The following is a 15,075-nucleotide window of genomic DNA, read 5'->3' on the forward strand; positions in this document are numbered from 1 at the left end:
AGGAATGAGATAGCTCACAGAGAGGGGTGAGAGAGCTCACAGAGAGGGGTGAGATAGCTCACAGAGAGGGGTGAGATAGCTCACAGAGAGGGGTGAGATAGCTCACAGAGAGGGGTGAGATAGCTCACAGAGAGGGGTGAGATAGCTCAGAGTCAGCTAGGGTCTGAAGCAGAGTAAAGGGTTCAGAGGAAGGCAGATAGAGAGGTCACTGACAGACCGAAAGTGTGGTGAGAGCAGGAGATAAAGATGGTTTTGGGGACGGAAGGGTAGAAAGTTCTCCCTTCTGAATCTTGTCCTTGGCTGGAAGCCAGAAAGGCTCCACTTGGCATTTACAAACCCAGCACCTCAGAAGTCTTCCACACGGGACCCCTATAGTCAGTTTTAGGGCGGAAGCCCCACCTCCCACAGCCCCAACTAGCCATGTTCCACCACCCATCCCAACAATTCAGTCAGAGGGAGTAACGGGGACAAACACCTCGAGGAGATTTAATCGAATGGCCAAGAAGAACAAACAGAAAGGTCCAGTGGCCCCAAGTTCATCTCTGGGGTACTGACAGGAGCCAAAGTGGAGGACAGGGGCAGGCGGGTTACAGGAGGGAAGGTCTCTGCTGCAGGTCACACTGCCTGGTGACTTGTTGGCCTTTGGGTTGATAGCTGGTCTGTTTGTACATTCCAGCTTACTTACCTTATAGTCTCGGGGCGCATGTTAGGCCTGACACAGGCGATCCTGAATGGCTCTCATGACGGCTAAAAATAGCCTGAGATAACTCGCTCCCAACCTGCAGCATGTCTCCTCCAACCTCACAGAAGCCAATCCGCCCGGGAGAATGTATAGCTCTCATCTAAGGACTTTCGGAGAGCAGCGCTCTTCACAGCTTGGGGGAGGGGACACATGTGACATAAAAACATGCTTCATTATGCTCCGTTCTGTGTCTCCTCCACAAGAAACAATGTAATTAATAAAACCCAGCTCTGCTGTGTCTTCAGAAATGCTCTGGGGAGCCACTCAAATAATTCAGAGGTGACCTTCTGCAAGGTCAGGAACAGCAGAGTCTGGGGTCCCACAGGGCTGATCTGGGCAGAGCGTGCCCCATGTGACTGGCTGCTGGCTGGGCTAGTACATTGTACTTGCTGAAGTGGGGGAAAGTCCTAAGGGCAAGAGCATCTGGGAGCCCTGAACTAAGCAAGTCTGAGCCGTGTGACTCCTAATAGGCTGGTTGGCAGCCCAGTACTTCAGTGGACGGGAGGCTGGACGCGTTCCTTAGATTGACTTAACCACAGAACACTTATTAAAAATTCCGAATCACCTTATATCGAAACCAGATCTGTCCACCCGACACGGGGGCAAAACCCAGCTGTGTTTTAGCCGGTGAACTGTCCACTGTTGGCAATAAATGGCTTAAGATTCTAAAAATCCCGTCTCACCTTTAGCCAGCAGGTTGTGCCATGAGGGGAAACAAAGGCAGCCAGTCGTTCTGAAGGCTAGCCTTTGTCCCTCTGGGCAGAAGGCCAGCCTTAGCTCTGAGATGCACGCGTTGCTGCTCACTAGCCCTCTGTGTAGCAGGGGGAGGCTAGTGTGAGACACACCCACCGAGCCCCCCCCCCCTCCTCCCCAGCCTCCTAGATTAAAGATTAACCCAGACCATGAGCAGTGTGTGTTGTAGACCCCTCCCTACAGAAGGAGCCGTAAGTGAGCTCTCGGAGTACGAAATGCCCCTGTGCACGGCAAGGCGCTCGTGCTAGGGTGACAGCGGCTTCAGGAGGAGTGGGACATGCGTTCTGGGGTCAGCACAGCTCACCTCGAGCTGAGATGCTGACACGGTTGCTCACAGGTAAGATGGTGCTGGGCCAGTGGCCCTCTCCAGGAACCACCTTCACCTGTAGAACAGAGGACAGCATCTTATACGCATGGCTTTCATGAGCACTCAAAATAATTGGATGGATTCTGCCTAAGGTGACGATGGGTCACAGGTCTCATTATAAACTAAAGGATAAAAAAGTAGAACAATTCGTGAAATCATTTTTATTTTTTAACTTTCATTGGTTCTTTGTGAATTTGATGTCATGCACCCCAATTACTCATTCCCTTTCTCCCCCATCTCACCCTCCACCCTTGCAACCTCCCCCAACAGGAAAATAAATCTGGTTGTGGGAGCTGTACTGTGTGTGTCACAGTGTGTCCCACAGTACACCCTTTTGCCCATACTTCTTTGCTGGCGAACTTTGTGTCCGGTACAAGGCCTCAGGCATCCGCTACTCTATAGATACTAGAACCCTGCTCTTAGACATCCTGCTGGTGCCCTGGGTCACATCGATCTGCATTTCGGATCTTCACCTGCTCCAACAGCCCATCGATGGGGTACATGTTGCGGTACGCCAATTCAAAGCCCTGGACCTGGGCCTGAGAGGTATCGAGCTGCTCAAGCCCACCGGCTTTCCTGCTCTCCCACCCATGGGGATCAGCAACCCCCACTGCCAGCCAGCTCCACCGTGCTGCTGACTCTCCTGAGCACTGCAGCCAGTGAGGGGCATATCCAGTTCCCCACTCTGATGACCTCAGGACCAGCTCTCCTGCCCAGGATAAATGGCAAGGGAGAAGGGAGAAGGGAGAAGGGAGGAGGGCATCTCTTCCTCATCTGCACCACCGCTGCCCAGCAGACAAGACACCGAGCTGGCTCTCCTACACACCCACAACCCCCCCCCCCATCTGCTAATTCTTCTGAGTCCTGCAGCAGGTAAGGGACAGGGACAGCCCTCCTGCTGCCATGACCCCAATCAGCCGCTGGTGGTGAGGACAAAAGGGGGAGGAGGGATAAATGCCAGACAAGAGGCAGGGGCTACCCTCCCATACTCACACCCTCAGGGCCAGTTCACCCACAACCCCCCTCATCCAGGGCCTGCTCTCCTGAGTACTTCAGCTGGCTGGGGCTGGGGTCAGCTCTTCTGATCTTGTGGCCCCAGAGCCAGCTTGCCCACAACATCCAGGTGAGGGTGGAGCCAGCTCTGGGAAGCCCTCAGACATCAACAAGTCTCCCCAACCCCCAGGCAGCCCAGACCAGGGACATCCACCTGACCTTTGGTGGTAACACACCCCTGCTGCTGCAGGGCCATAGACCCAGATGTATCTCCCAGTGACAGGACAGGACCCCAGCATGGTCCCAGCTGTCTACTCACACCCGGCTGTTCCTCACTGACCTGGTGTCTCCAGCTCTGCCTCTCTTCCCTGTGCCCACAACCTTCTGTTTCTCTCTCTCCCATTTCCATCACTTACTCCCTCTGCTTAGTGGCACCGGCGTCTCTGAGTGTCTGGGGTCATCTCAGGGGTGGTCTCAGGTCTGCACCCCATGCCTGTGTGGTGCCGGACTGTTAGCTGTCTCAGGACTCATAACACCAGTCTGGGGTCATCTCGGGCTCTGTCCTTGCCCCACCTCCATTACCCCATTCGAGAAGAGAGGCTGTCTGTCCCTCAGTCCCAGGCAGGGTTCTTCTAGTCTTTAGCTTAGCCCCTGGTCCTGGGAGCCCACTGGGGCCTACATGGTACCAGACTGGTGGCTGATGTAAAAAAAACAAAGTTTTTAGGGGCTCTGGGACCTTTCTAAAACACCTCATTCTTAAAATGTGAGACCTTAAAGACACAGAAATGGTTAAAGTCAGACTTGGAGATTTTCCAGTCATCCCAAGGCTGTGAGATCCCGCCTGTGCCTGACAAATAAAAACAATGGCCCAGAGTAATTCTGAGAAAAAAGCAAAACCAGAATATACTGACTGGTGGCCACCTGGCCTTCTAGAAAGCCCTAGATAGGGTATAGTTAGGTCATGTTCTAATCACCCATTTCTGAGAAACAAAACAAGGACAAAACCCTTCAAAGTTTTAAAATATATAAACAAGGTTCTGAAAATATATAAACAAAGTTTTAGTGGACAGGTCAGGCTATACTGACCAAGCTGATTTGAGACAAAACAAAAATGACTGCTTTAGGAACAGCTCCCCACCCCTCCCTGTACTGAATTCCAAGGAGAATGCAAATTGTCAACAACCTCACTGCCAAAGCTTCTCCCCCTTTCCTCCCCCTTCCTCTCCTCTTTCTGAAAATTACACTGCTGACCATGGTAAGATAGTAGTTCACCCCCTCACAAAAAAAGTATAAAAGATGTATGCTTTTTGAGTCCGGGGTTGACTCTCCCTGTGAGGATAAGCAACCCCATTTCATGGAATAAAATCCTCTTGTTATTCCAGCGGTCTATCGTCTAATTGTGTTCTGTGGGTATCGCTCCTGAGCTAAGACTCCTCGGGGTCTTACAACAGTGGTCGCCTCAGGCATGCTTTTTTCCAGGGAGTGTCTAGAGACTGATCTTTCACACATTCACAGGTCAGAACGCTGAGTGTAGACGTGGCCTCTCTCCTCTCTGCCACCTACTGGCACGCATGTGACACTGCACACCTTTGTTTTCCTTGTGAGTGCTGAGGAGTGTAACTGACCCTCTTCTTCCCTGGCCGCACTGTGTAATGATTAAACTTGCCGTGGGAGGCTGTTCTGAAGGAAGCAGAGTCACCGTAGCCAACGAGTCACGTGCTGGAATCCAGAGGCTCTGCCAAGATCACAACCTTCTTCCCAGGAGACTTCTGGTCCGTTCTGAGCAGAGGGTGCAGCTGGGACCTGAGGTTGGACCAAAGAGCAAAGAGCGCGACAGTCCTCAAGTGCTTAGATCACAAAGACAGTGCGGGGAGGGCGGTGCTCTCAGCAAACCTGGAGCCAGGAGGAAATGGAAACTACCTGCATCTGCCATCGGCTTCCTGCCCTCTGTGAAGAGAAATCTATTTCTACTACTTCTTAAGTAGCTCTACAGCGTGTCCTGCATGCGTTAAAAACAGCTATAAGACATGGGAGTAGAAGGGACACTTTGCAGAGAGGAAGAAAGAGAAGCAGGCCGTGAAGTAGGGGCGCGGATACGAGGGGAGCATGCGTGCTGCATTGCGATGACGTCAGACCGGAACCTAGTATTATCCTGCGACTGTCTTAACTAAGAAACGCTGACTAGGGTTTCTATCCTGAGATGTAACACCAGGACCCAAGAGACCTTCGGAGGACAGAGTTTGTTTCCGCTTACACATCCTGATCACAGTGATCACAGATCATTGAGGACATCGGCCAGGGTGGTCTCGAGGCAGGAACTGAATCAGAGGCCACAGAGGAATGCTTCTTGTTGGCTTGCTCAGCCTGATTTCTTCTACAGCCCAGGGCAACCTCCAGGGGGTTACACGGCCCACAGTGGGCTGAACCCTCTCATCTCACATAAATCATTAATCAAGAAAGCGACTCACAAGCTTGTCCACCGTCTAATCTGGTGAGGACATATCTTAGTTGAGATTTCCTTTTCTCAGATGTCTATAGCTCCACCCCACATCAGGTTGAAAAATATAAAAAAGTCTAACCAGGGCGTGTTCTCATTAAATTAAACAATATCTTAAGATTGCATGTAAAAGTATGTGCAAAGAAATAGGTTATTGAGAAAATAAGAGGTAAACACTGTGGTCACAGAGTTGGACTGAGAGCCAAGTCCCATGGCTGGCGACCCAGAGAATCAGGGCACAGTCAGTGAGAGTGATCTGAAAGCATTCTGGCAATGGAGGTCCTCAGGGCAATATGAGGATAATAATGTGGGGTAATACCATTTTCCTGTCCTCAGGCATCAGAACCTTTACCGGACCGTCCTGGTAACAGGTTCCGGCCCCCTGTACCCCCAAAATGGAATGTCCCTGGAGATGGAGTAAATTAAAGGTCACCTGCCCCGGGATCCCCTAGCCTGCTTTAAGTCTAGCCTGGGAGCTCATTTGGTTGTCCCTCCATTTTGGAACGAGGCACCTCTGCATGCTGCACTTCTGCAGGATAAAATGCTCCTTGCTGTCGCATACTATCTGAGTCTCGGCGTCATTCTTCAGCGAACAGCAGACCCTTACAGCATCACTGCTTCTAGGGCTTTACCCTTGGATGCAGCATGCTATGTGCATCTCCGGGGGGGTTCCTGGGGTGCAGAGCACTGTTGTGGGACCACTCAGCCTCTGCGATTGTGAGAACCAACCCCCCCATGAAACGCCTTCTCACATACCTGCCTTCCTGCCTGCCTCTCTGGGGAACTGACAGAGATTTGGAAGCAGGAAAGAATGTCCCTACACGGGAGAAGAGTTCTCAGGAGAAGAGTGGGCTAACTACTTCATGGGGAAGGACAAAACATGTAAAGCTAATTGTCGTTGGTACTGTAGAAAAAAAAATCACTCAGTTCAGGGACTGGGAAAGAACTGGATTCTCCAATATACACTTAAAAAATCTGCAGAGCCTAGGCCTCTCCGGGGGGCGGGGGTGGGGATGAGACCTTGGAGACCAGAGGGGCCACAGTGTTCTTGAAAACTCACAGGCCCTCTGTGTGTGGTGAAGCTGTAGACTTTCACTAAGCCGACCACCCACAGAAAAGCAAGAGCCTCTCTAGTCAGTGGGTGACACTTTCACAACTCTCTCCACTCTGGGGTGATGGGGGAAAGATGGCTCAGGGGTGGCAAACTCTGGCCTGGTCAGTTCCCAGCAGCCGCCTGAGGCAGCACACAGCCTCCTGTAACTCCAGCTCCAAGAGGCATCTGAGCACACACACACACACACACACACACACACACAGAGAGAGAGAGAGAGAGAGAGAGAGAGAGAGAGAGAGAATAAAATCCCTTTTTAAAAGATGGAAAAAATGGTCAACATTTTCTAAAAAGATCCTATCCACAGAACCCATACCCGGTTGGGTCTGAACACACCTGACCCTCTGGATCGATGGCTAAGAGAAGGAAGCACTTCTCTGTCACCGGCTGACTGTGATCGTGGAAGAAAGGAGACCCGCTGGATTCTTAGACCGTAAGGAGAAAGATTTAAGAGTTAGTTGGGTGCGATCAAACCTAGAAGTGAATCCCAGAATGTAACCAATAAGGTTCATTTCTTCCATTCAGCCCGGTGATTAGAAAGAGAATGCAGAAGGAGACCGGGTGTGACCAGGGTGGGGTGGCCGGATCACAGAGAGCGCAGATACGCTGTGCAGATACACTGTGCAGATACGCACGCCCGCACGCCCACCCGTGCTTGCAGTAGTAATGGAAACATCAGTTTAGAAGTGCGCGGTTCATGGGCGTTCCTGCAGGCCGATGCAAGTCCCGGAGTTTTTAATGAGTTGCAGGCATATTTGTCTGAAGGAGGAAGAGAAGTTACAGACAGGCTTGGAACTGATTGTGTGCAGAGCAGGGCGCGATGCTTTGAGACAGCGGCGGTGCTCCGTCTGATGGACCTGTGGTCTGGATATAACAGTGTACTGCAGGGCTTCACTGGCCTCAAAAGAGCCCGGAACCTAGATGGACAATTTTAATAGAAAACGATTCTGTTGCTGTATGTAAATCACAGGAGAATTTTTTAAAATAGCAACGCAAAGAACGTGAGTAAAAATGCATCCTCCAAGGACAGCTGGCCTCTAAGCCACGCCTTCGAGCTGCAGGCCCTGACTCCGCCCAGAGCGGAAGAAAAGTCTCAGCGTAGGGCAAAGGTTCCGGCACGGGTGGAAATCAACTCACAATCCAACACTGAAGATCTGAGGTGTTCCTGACAAAACTCACCTGTGCTGCACGGACGAACCTAATTCAGGCCTCGGCCCTGTGCACACACTCTCAACCTCAAGGAGAACAAGAGGTAGTTTATTCTAGAGTCAGCTGTGTGTGGCCATGGCCTGGAAATGTGCGTTTAGGTAACCCCAAATCCAATGTTCCAGTGCAAAAGGAGTTTCATGAAATCTTTGTAGTAACTGAACGAAGACGCTCCAAATGCAAATACATTTGGACGTATTCTCCAAATACGGTCGTGGAGAAGCAGAGAAGGCTCAGCTGCTCTCTGATGACCCTGAGCTATCTCATTGGAAGAAAAAGGGGAGTTTGCTAAGTGGATACATTCCAGAAGGGTTTTATCTGTATGTACTCAGGACATCGGGGTGGTGAGGGGGGAGGGGCTATTTAGTGAGCTAAAGGTCACCTGAAATAAATGTAATTAGGTTCTGGATCTGCAACATTCCAACTTCCCCAGAGTCCTTGAGGCTTTGACAGTTGCTCGGCCTTCACAGACCCAAGGCTTCTCAGTTGCTAACACACAACAGTTGTACTTTGAGCCACACACCACACCGCCAAGGAACATGTCCCCAAGGACAACCATTGTGCTTGACTGTCTGTAAGAAGCTTTCTCTTCTGGAAGTACAATAGTCTAATTATGGAAGAAAGGCTTTGTGTGTGTGTCCTCCCTCAGTGCATCTCAAGTTGTATTGAACTAAACAAACCAGCACATCCATCCCAGTAATGTGCAAATGACTCCGTCTGTAATAGATGGTGAAATCATATATGCCATTGAAGAACTGTTTCCCTGACAACTTGCTATAAGAAAACATCTGATTTATATTCCTGTTTTATCTAGTTTTACACCCAGGGTGGAATACGTGTCTCAGACAAGAAAGGGTCGCAGACAAAACATTGAAGAATCCCAGCTCTGAGGAATGAAGGTGGAAAAATATTCGAAAGGATCCTCCTACCAAAGAATGTGCCAGAGACTCAATCATCTTCCCCAGAGCTGTAAACCCGACAGCTGACCCGTCTCAAGCGCTCCCTGACAGCCTTCCTAGTCATGCTCAAGGATGCTTCCAGAAACTTCTGTCTTTCACTTGTAGTCAAGCCTGGGTGGATTCTGGAGCCTTTTCCAACCTCTCACAGATCCTTCCCCATCACCCCTCATTAAAGGCTGACAAAGCAAAGCCCATAGGAATGAACCAGTCTGGGGCCCGGCTTAGATCTCCTGGAAACTCAGCTTTACTCTGTTGTTAAGTGCTGGGTGGGAGATGTGCATATGGTCCGTGGCGCTGAAAATAGTTTTGCCTTTAACCCAAAATATTCACTGACCCTTAATTCTTACAGCGGTGGCTTACTCTCATACTCTAAGACTCGAAGTGAGTCTTAACTATTGGGAGACCCCCCAAGTGAGACACGAGAACGGAGTTCGATGTAAATGCAAGAGGTTTATTTTCTGGCATGTCAGGGTTGACCCTCAATCAACCCTTCGTGGCGAGTGACTGGAAGGTGACCCCCGATGGCGGTTTTTATACTTTTTAGTGGTACAGTCAGCAAGGTTACAGTTCAAACTTATTGGCTAAGCATATTGACTTTTGAATCTATTGGTTAACAAGCATATGACACGCATTCAAACTCTATCTGGGACCAGAGGGTCAGGTGACTATCAGTCAGTGCTGTGGTTTTTCAAGAATGTTCCCGCTCCTCCCGAGAACTGTGGGTGGAGAATGGAACTTGGCGAAGCCTTGACCTGAGGCGGTGAGTGTAAGGCTGGTGAAAGCCCCTGGGGTCCTTCAGTATCACTAATATTAGCCTATTTCATCCCGTCTCGCCATCCTCAGCTGAGAGGAGGGATCTGGGCTACTGATAGGTGTGGTGTCGTAGGTGGTTGAGGGGAACAGACAGCCTGGTAGAGACTTGGGATTGGCTCCAGTGGCAGCATGGAGGGAGGCTAATGGCATTCTGGTCACTGGATAGGCTGCAGATAGGTCTTGGAAGGCCATGGCAGCTTGCTTTTTACAGTTTTTCCTTGATTGCTAATGGATGCAGGCAGGCCCTGCCCACTGTGGGCGGCTGCATTTCTAGGTAGGTGGTCCAGGGACAGACAGGAAAGGTGACTGAATGTGAGCGGGTGAACAAGCCTGTAAGCAGCACTCCTCCATGGCCTCTGCCTCAGCTCCGGCCTCCAGGTTCCTGCTGAGTTCCTCCCTGACGGCTCTCAGGTGGACTGTCATCTGTAAGCTAAAATAAACCCTTCCCTCCTCGGGTTGATTTTAGTCATGGCGTTATTGCAGCAACAGAAGGCAAACCAGGGAGCCTAGTAAGCGCCAGCTCTTCCTCTGTTCCAGAAGATTCTACAGCAGCTGTCCCCCAGCACGGCGGTGCCTGCGGCTTACACCCAACAGCAGCCTCCTTCCGGTCCTCAGGCCAGTGCGTGAACTAAATCCAAGCATAACCTGGTGAGGATGTGTAAGAGCCTGCTACAGGGCTAACCTATGAACCTGAAGGGTGGTGACAGTCCCCAGCATGGACCGGCAGGAGCCAGAGATTGCCCCGGAGTCATCCTCGAGGTCATTCTCAAAGTCATGAAGCTTGTGGCTAGACAGCAAGTTTGAATGTTCCCTCAGAATGCAGACCTGACACCTTTGTAATCTCTAGATGGAGCAAATTTGCTACTGATGTGTTCTTTTGTGTGCACGTATGTGTGTGGAATACATATGTGTGGTACACATGAGTGTGGTACGTGTGAGTGTGGTGCACGTGAGTTTGGTACCTGTGAGTGTGTTACAGGTGAGAATGGTACATGTGAATGTGATACATGTGTGTGTGGTGCACGTGAGTGTGGTATGCGCTTAGAAGCCAGAGCAGCACACCAGCTATCTTCCTGCTCTGCTCTGCACTCACTGCTGTGAGTCTGGGTCCCTCTGAACTGTTTCCTGGGAACAGTGCCGCGGTTGTGGTCATGTGGAGATTCGAACACAGGCCCTCATGCTCCCGGAACCAGTGCTTACACACCCAGTGTTCTAGCCAGGTTTTTATTTATGTGAGAAGACACTGAAATCAAGTTGGGGAGGGAAGGGTCTGTCTAAAAGGAGGCACTTGGGAGAAAATGGAACCACGCTCAAGGTTACACTGCATTATCCAGAGACATTAGAGCAGAAACTCAAGACATAGCATAGTTATGTAACTGTAGAAGGCCCAGGAAATGCTGCGAGGGTCTCGTAGGACACGTTTCATCGGGAAGGCCACACTCGCCTTCAATGCTGGATAGCGGCTCGGCCTCACCTGGCAGCCTTTACCTTCGTGTAAACTTTCCTGTAAACAATATTGATTCCTCCTAAATGCAGGGAAGCTTTCTGTAATTTTCAGGTTTGGGGGGCCCGTCATCAGTGGGTAGGATGGATTCCAGCCGAAATAAATAGCTGAACTAAAGGAAGGTCCCTCGCTGCTCTGGGACCTGGTGGCAAATGGCTGGAAAGTGTGATTTGGAAAGTAAAATCGTCTCACTGTTTCAGAAATAAAAAAGTAAGGCGTCTCCAAGTGCTGGAAACATTCCCAACAGGATGTGCAGGCGCGTGTGTGACTGCGGAAAGGAAGCATTTGGGAGAAAATGAAAACACATTTTACAATGATTTATTGATGGGGTACACACAAGGTCCGCAAGTATCTGAGGTGAGTGGAAACGTAAAGCGGGGTAGCTCTTAAATTTTCGTTTGTATTTACTGACGGAAAGAAAGTAGTTTAAAGTTATTTAAAACACACGTACTAGATACAGGCAGTTTTCTGTTTCCTGTTGATCTCGCTGCCAACAGCGCCCCCTGGTGGTAAACTGAGAAGGCGTTACTGGAATTTCCAAGAAAATATAAACTTTTACAGTTCCACTGCTATATTTGGCAAGGGAAAAAAAAAATGAATGTAGGCGTGGGCTTTAAGACCCTCATCCTTGCTCCCTGGAAGCCAGTCTTTCACTAGCATCCTTCAAATAAAGATGAAGAACTCTGAACTCCTCCCGCACCACGCCTGACTGGATGTTGCCATGTTCCTGCCTTGATGATAATGGACTGAACCTCTGAACCTGTAAGCCTGCCCCAATCAAATGTCTTTCTAAGAGTTGCCTTGGTCACGGTGTCTGTTCACAGCAGTAAAGTCCTAACTACGGCACTTAGTAAGTCCTTTACACAAATTAAGAAGCTCTTTGGGAACTCGAAATAAATGGCTAGCAGTGTCACACTTGGTAACCATGGATAAAGTAAAAACAAAAGTATGTAGATTTCAAGACTGTGGTATAGTACAGCATGTTTCTCAGAATATGCTCCACAAAAGGAGTCCTGGCTCCTTTGGCCTTTTTTTTTTTTTTTTTTTTTTTTTTAATCTAGAGCATTTGAAAAAAGATCCAAAGCAAAATACCTGTCCATTTTAGGAGATGTTGATACATACAGGGTGTTTTATGAGAGTTCTGACATTCTGACTGTACCTCCTTTGGATGTCTTCAATAACACCAGCCTCATGGTAAGTGCCCCAAATGTGTCACTGCTGTCATGGTGGACAGAACTGTACGATCTGTCACTTCAGGGAGACAGTCTTGGTGTGGAATCATCTTCAAACCCTGGCTCTAAAGAAACTCCCGAACACTGTGTTTTATAGGAGCAAAAGCTATTGAGCCAATACACTGCCCGGCAATCAAAGAGGCAGGTTCCGTTCACCTTCAGGACCCACGCCCTAAGAAGAATGCATTCTTTATGGGGTATTTTTGCCAAAACACATAATCTGAATCTCATCATAAGGAAACTTCTGACACGAAGTATGGGATAGTCTGCAAAATATTTGGCTTCTCCTTTCCAAAATGCCAAGGTCATAAAAGAGAAAAAAGGGTTAGAGTTGAACCACAGGGAGGGAGACTCGAGAGACACAAGAGCCTCAGATAGGTCTTAACCAGAACAGACATTAACTACAACCCAACTATGTCCTGAGACAACTTAGCAGACAGACAGACTGTGAATTGGACATCATATTACAAAAATGTCAAGTTTCTTGTTAGCTCATCATGGTGTGGTCAGGTAAGAAAACTTCTAGGGCCTAAAGATGACTTGGCCATTAAGACTGCTGGCTGCTGTCCCAGGGGACCTCAGTGTGGTTCCCAGCACCCAACACAGTGTGACTCACAACTGCCTGCAACTCCTACTCCAGAGGATAGCAAGCCTTCTTCTAGCCCCTGATGCCCTCCCTCCCTCCCTCCTTACCTCCCTCCCTCCCTCCCTCCCCCCCCCCTCTCTCTCAATCTCTCTCTCCACACACACACACACATTTTCTTGAAACATCTTCAAACCGTATATTCCAGTCTCAACGTGAGCCAGGAAACTTGATGTTTGTTGGCCCAGGTCTCCCAGAAGGGAATCTGATTTTCCAAATAAAATAAACTGCTTTTCCATCTGTTTCTAATCTGCCTTTGAAAATGTTATGGTGATGAATCTACCCACGTTCTTTCTCAGCCTTGACGTCTGTGCGGGTGAGTTGGGACACAGCACCCACGTGCCCCCGTCCTGAACTGTCTCCAGAGTTCTCAGATCTTGAAGCTCACCTCTCCAAACAGTCATGTATATTTACTGACATCAAACAGAATATCTTCTTCAACAAAAGTGAATTGTGAATGCTCTATGCTCCCAAAATAAAAGCCACAGTGAAAGACAGAGTGGGAAATGTGACCGAGACGTCAACAGTCACCCTGATGATACGGAGAGGAACGGTTGTACTAGCTCCTTACTGCCAGGGTTACTCACTCACTCAAAGTTTAAGAATCAAAAACCAGAATCCACTCCAAATCTGCCTTCCCCACGCTGCCAGAAGAGATGCAGGCCAGACCTTTGACTTTTGCTGTCTTATATTATGGCATTTTTAGGTGCGTCCAAAGAGACTCTGAAAAATAGGCAGGCTGCTCTGTAAACAGCGATGGGCCTGTGTTCTGAACCACACACAGCCTTGTACGTGCTTGTGTGGTCGTAAGTTTAAAAATAATTTTTTCATTACACGTACTGAGACAGAAGTGGGTCATGTGTGCACTGAGACATCCAGGTGGAGGTCAGAGGTCAACTAGGAGTCTTTTTTTTTTCTTCTTCTTCTTCTTCCACTGAGTAGGTCACAGGTGTTGGATTCAGCCCATCAGACTTGATTGCGGGCACCTGTGACAGCTGAGCTGTCACACCATTGTAGACTTACAGTTTCTGACGCTGTGAAAATCAGAGCCGATAGTATCTATTGTTTCCTGTATCCACGTGCTGTTACTGCGAATCGCAGGTAAGATCTGTACGGCAGTGTGAAAGCTGGGCTTCCGGAGTCTGGAGAGACGGCTCCGTGGCTAAGATCACTGACTGGACTTTCAGAGGTTATAAGTTGGGTTCCTGCCACCCACATGGTGGCTCACAACCATCTTTAGTGGGATCTGATGCCCTCTTCTGTTGTGTCTGACAGCTACGGTGTACTCACATACATACAATAAACACAATTTAAAAAGAGAGAAGGAATCTTTTTGGACAAAAAAAAGACATAGCTGCTCTTCCAGAGGACTCGGATTTGGTCCCTGGCACTCACAGGGTATCTCACTACCAACTGTAACACCAGTTCCACGGATCCTAAAACCACTTCTTCCGGCTTGGAAGCAAGACATTTATACACATACGTTCTTATCTCAAAAAAAAAAATTAAGCTTTTTTTTCTTCTCACATTTTTGTTACTATGAAAAAGGAGATGAGACGCTGGAAAATAGGCTCAGCAGGTCAGAGCACGCACCACTCCTAAGGAGGAGCCAGGTTCAGTTCCCAGCACCCACGTGGTGCCGCACAACATCTGTAACTCCAGTGCCTGGTGAGTCAGTGCCCTCTGCTGGCCTCTGCAGGCTCCTGCTCACACTGGGAACACAGACACATTCATGGAGGCATGGGTACACACACATACACACATACAAACACATACACACACACATACATACACACACATACACACACATACACACATACATACATACATACACACACATACATACATACACATACACACACATACACACATATACACACACATACACACACATACACACACATACACATACATACATACACACACATACATACACATACATACACACATACACACACATACACACACACATACACACACATACACACACATACACACACACATACACACACACACTTTAAAAATTAATAAGCATTTTGAATAGAAGAAGTAACGTTAATATTTACTGTCACTATGTTTTGTAGAAGGCAAATAATTTTTCACCAATTTACCTAAGAAAAGCACAGCAAAGATAGCTCATGTTCCTTGTCTAGGCTGAGCACGCTTTCCCAGCCTGTAGGCACACAGTAGGCACACAGTAGGCACACAGCACCCTCTCATGAGGAGAGGGAAACCTAAGCACACACGGGAGGTCC

This window comes from Micromys minutus (assembly GCF_963924665.1).
Source record: "Micromys minutus genome assembly, chromosome: 3".
Classification (NCBI taxonomy): Eukaryota; Metazoa; Chordata; class Mammalia; order Rodentia; family Muridae; genus Micromys; species Micromys minutus.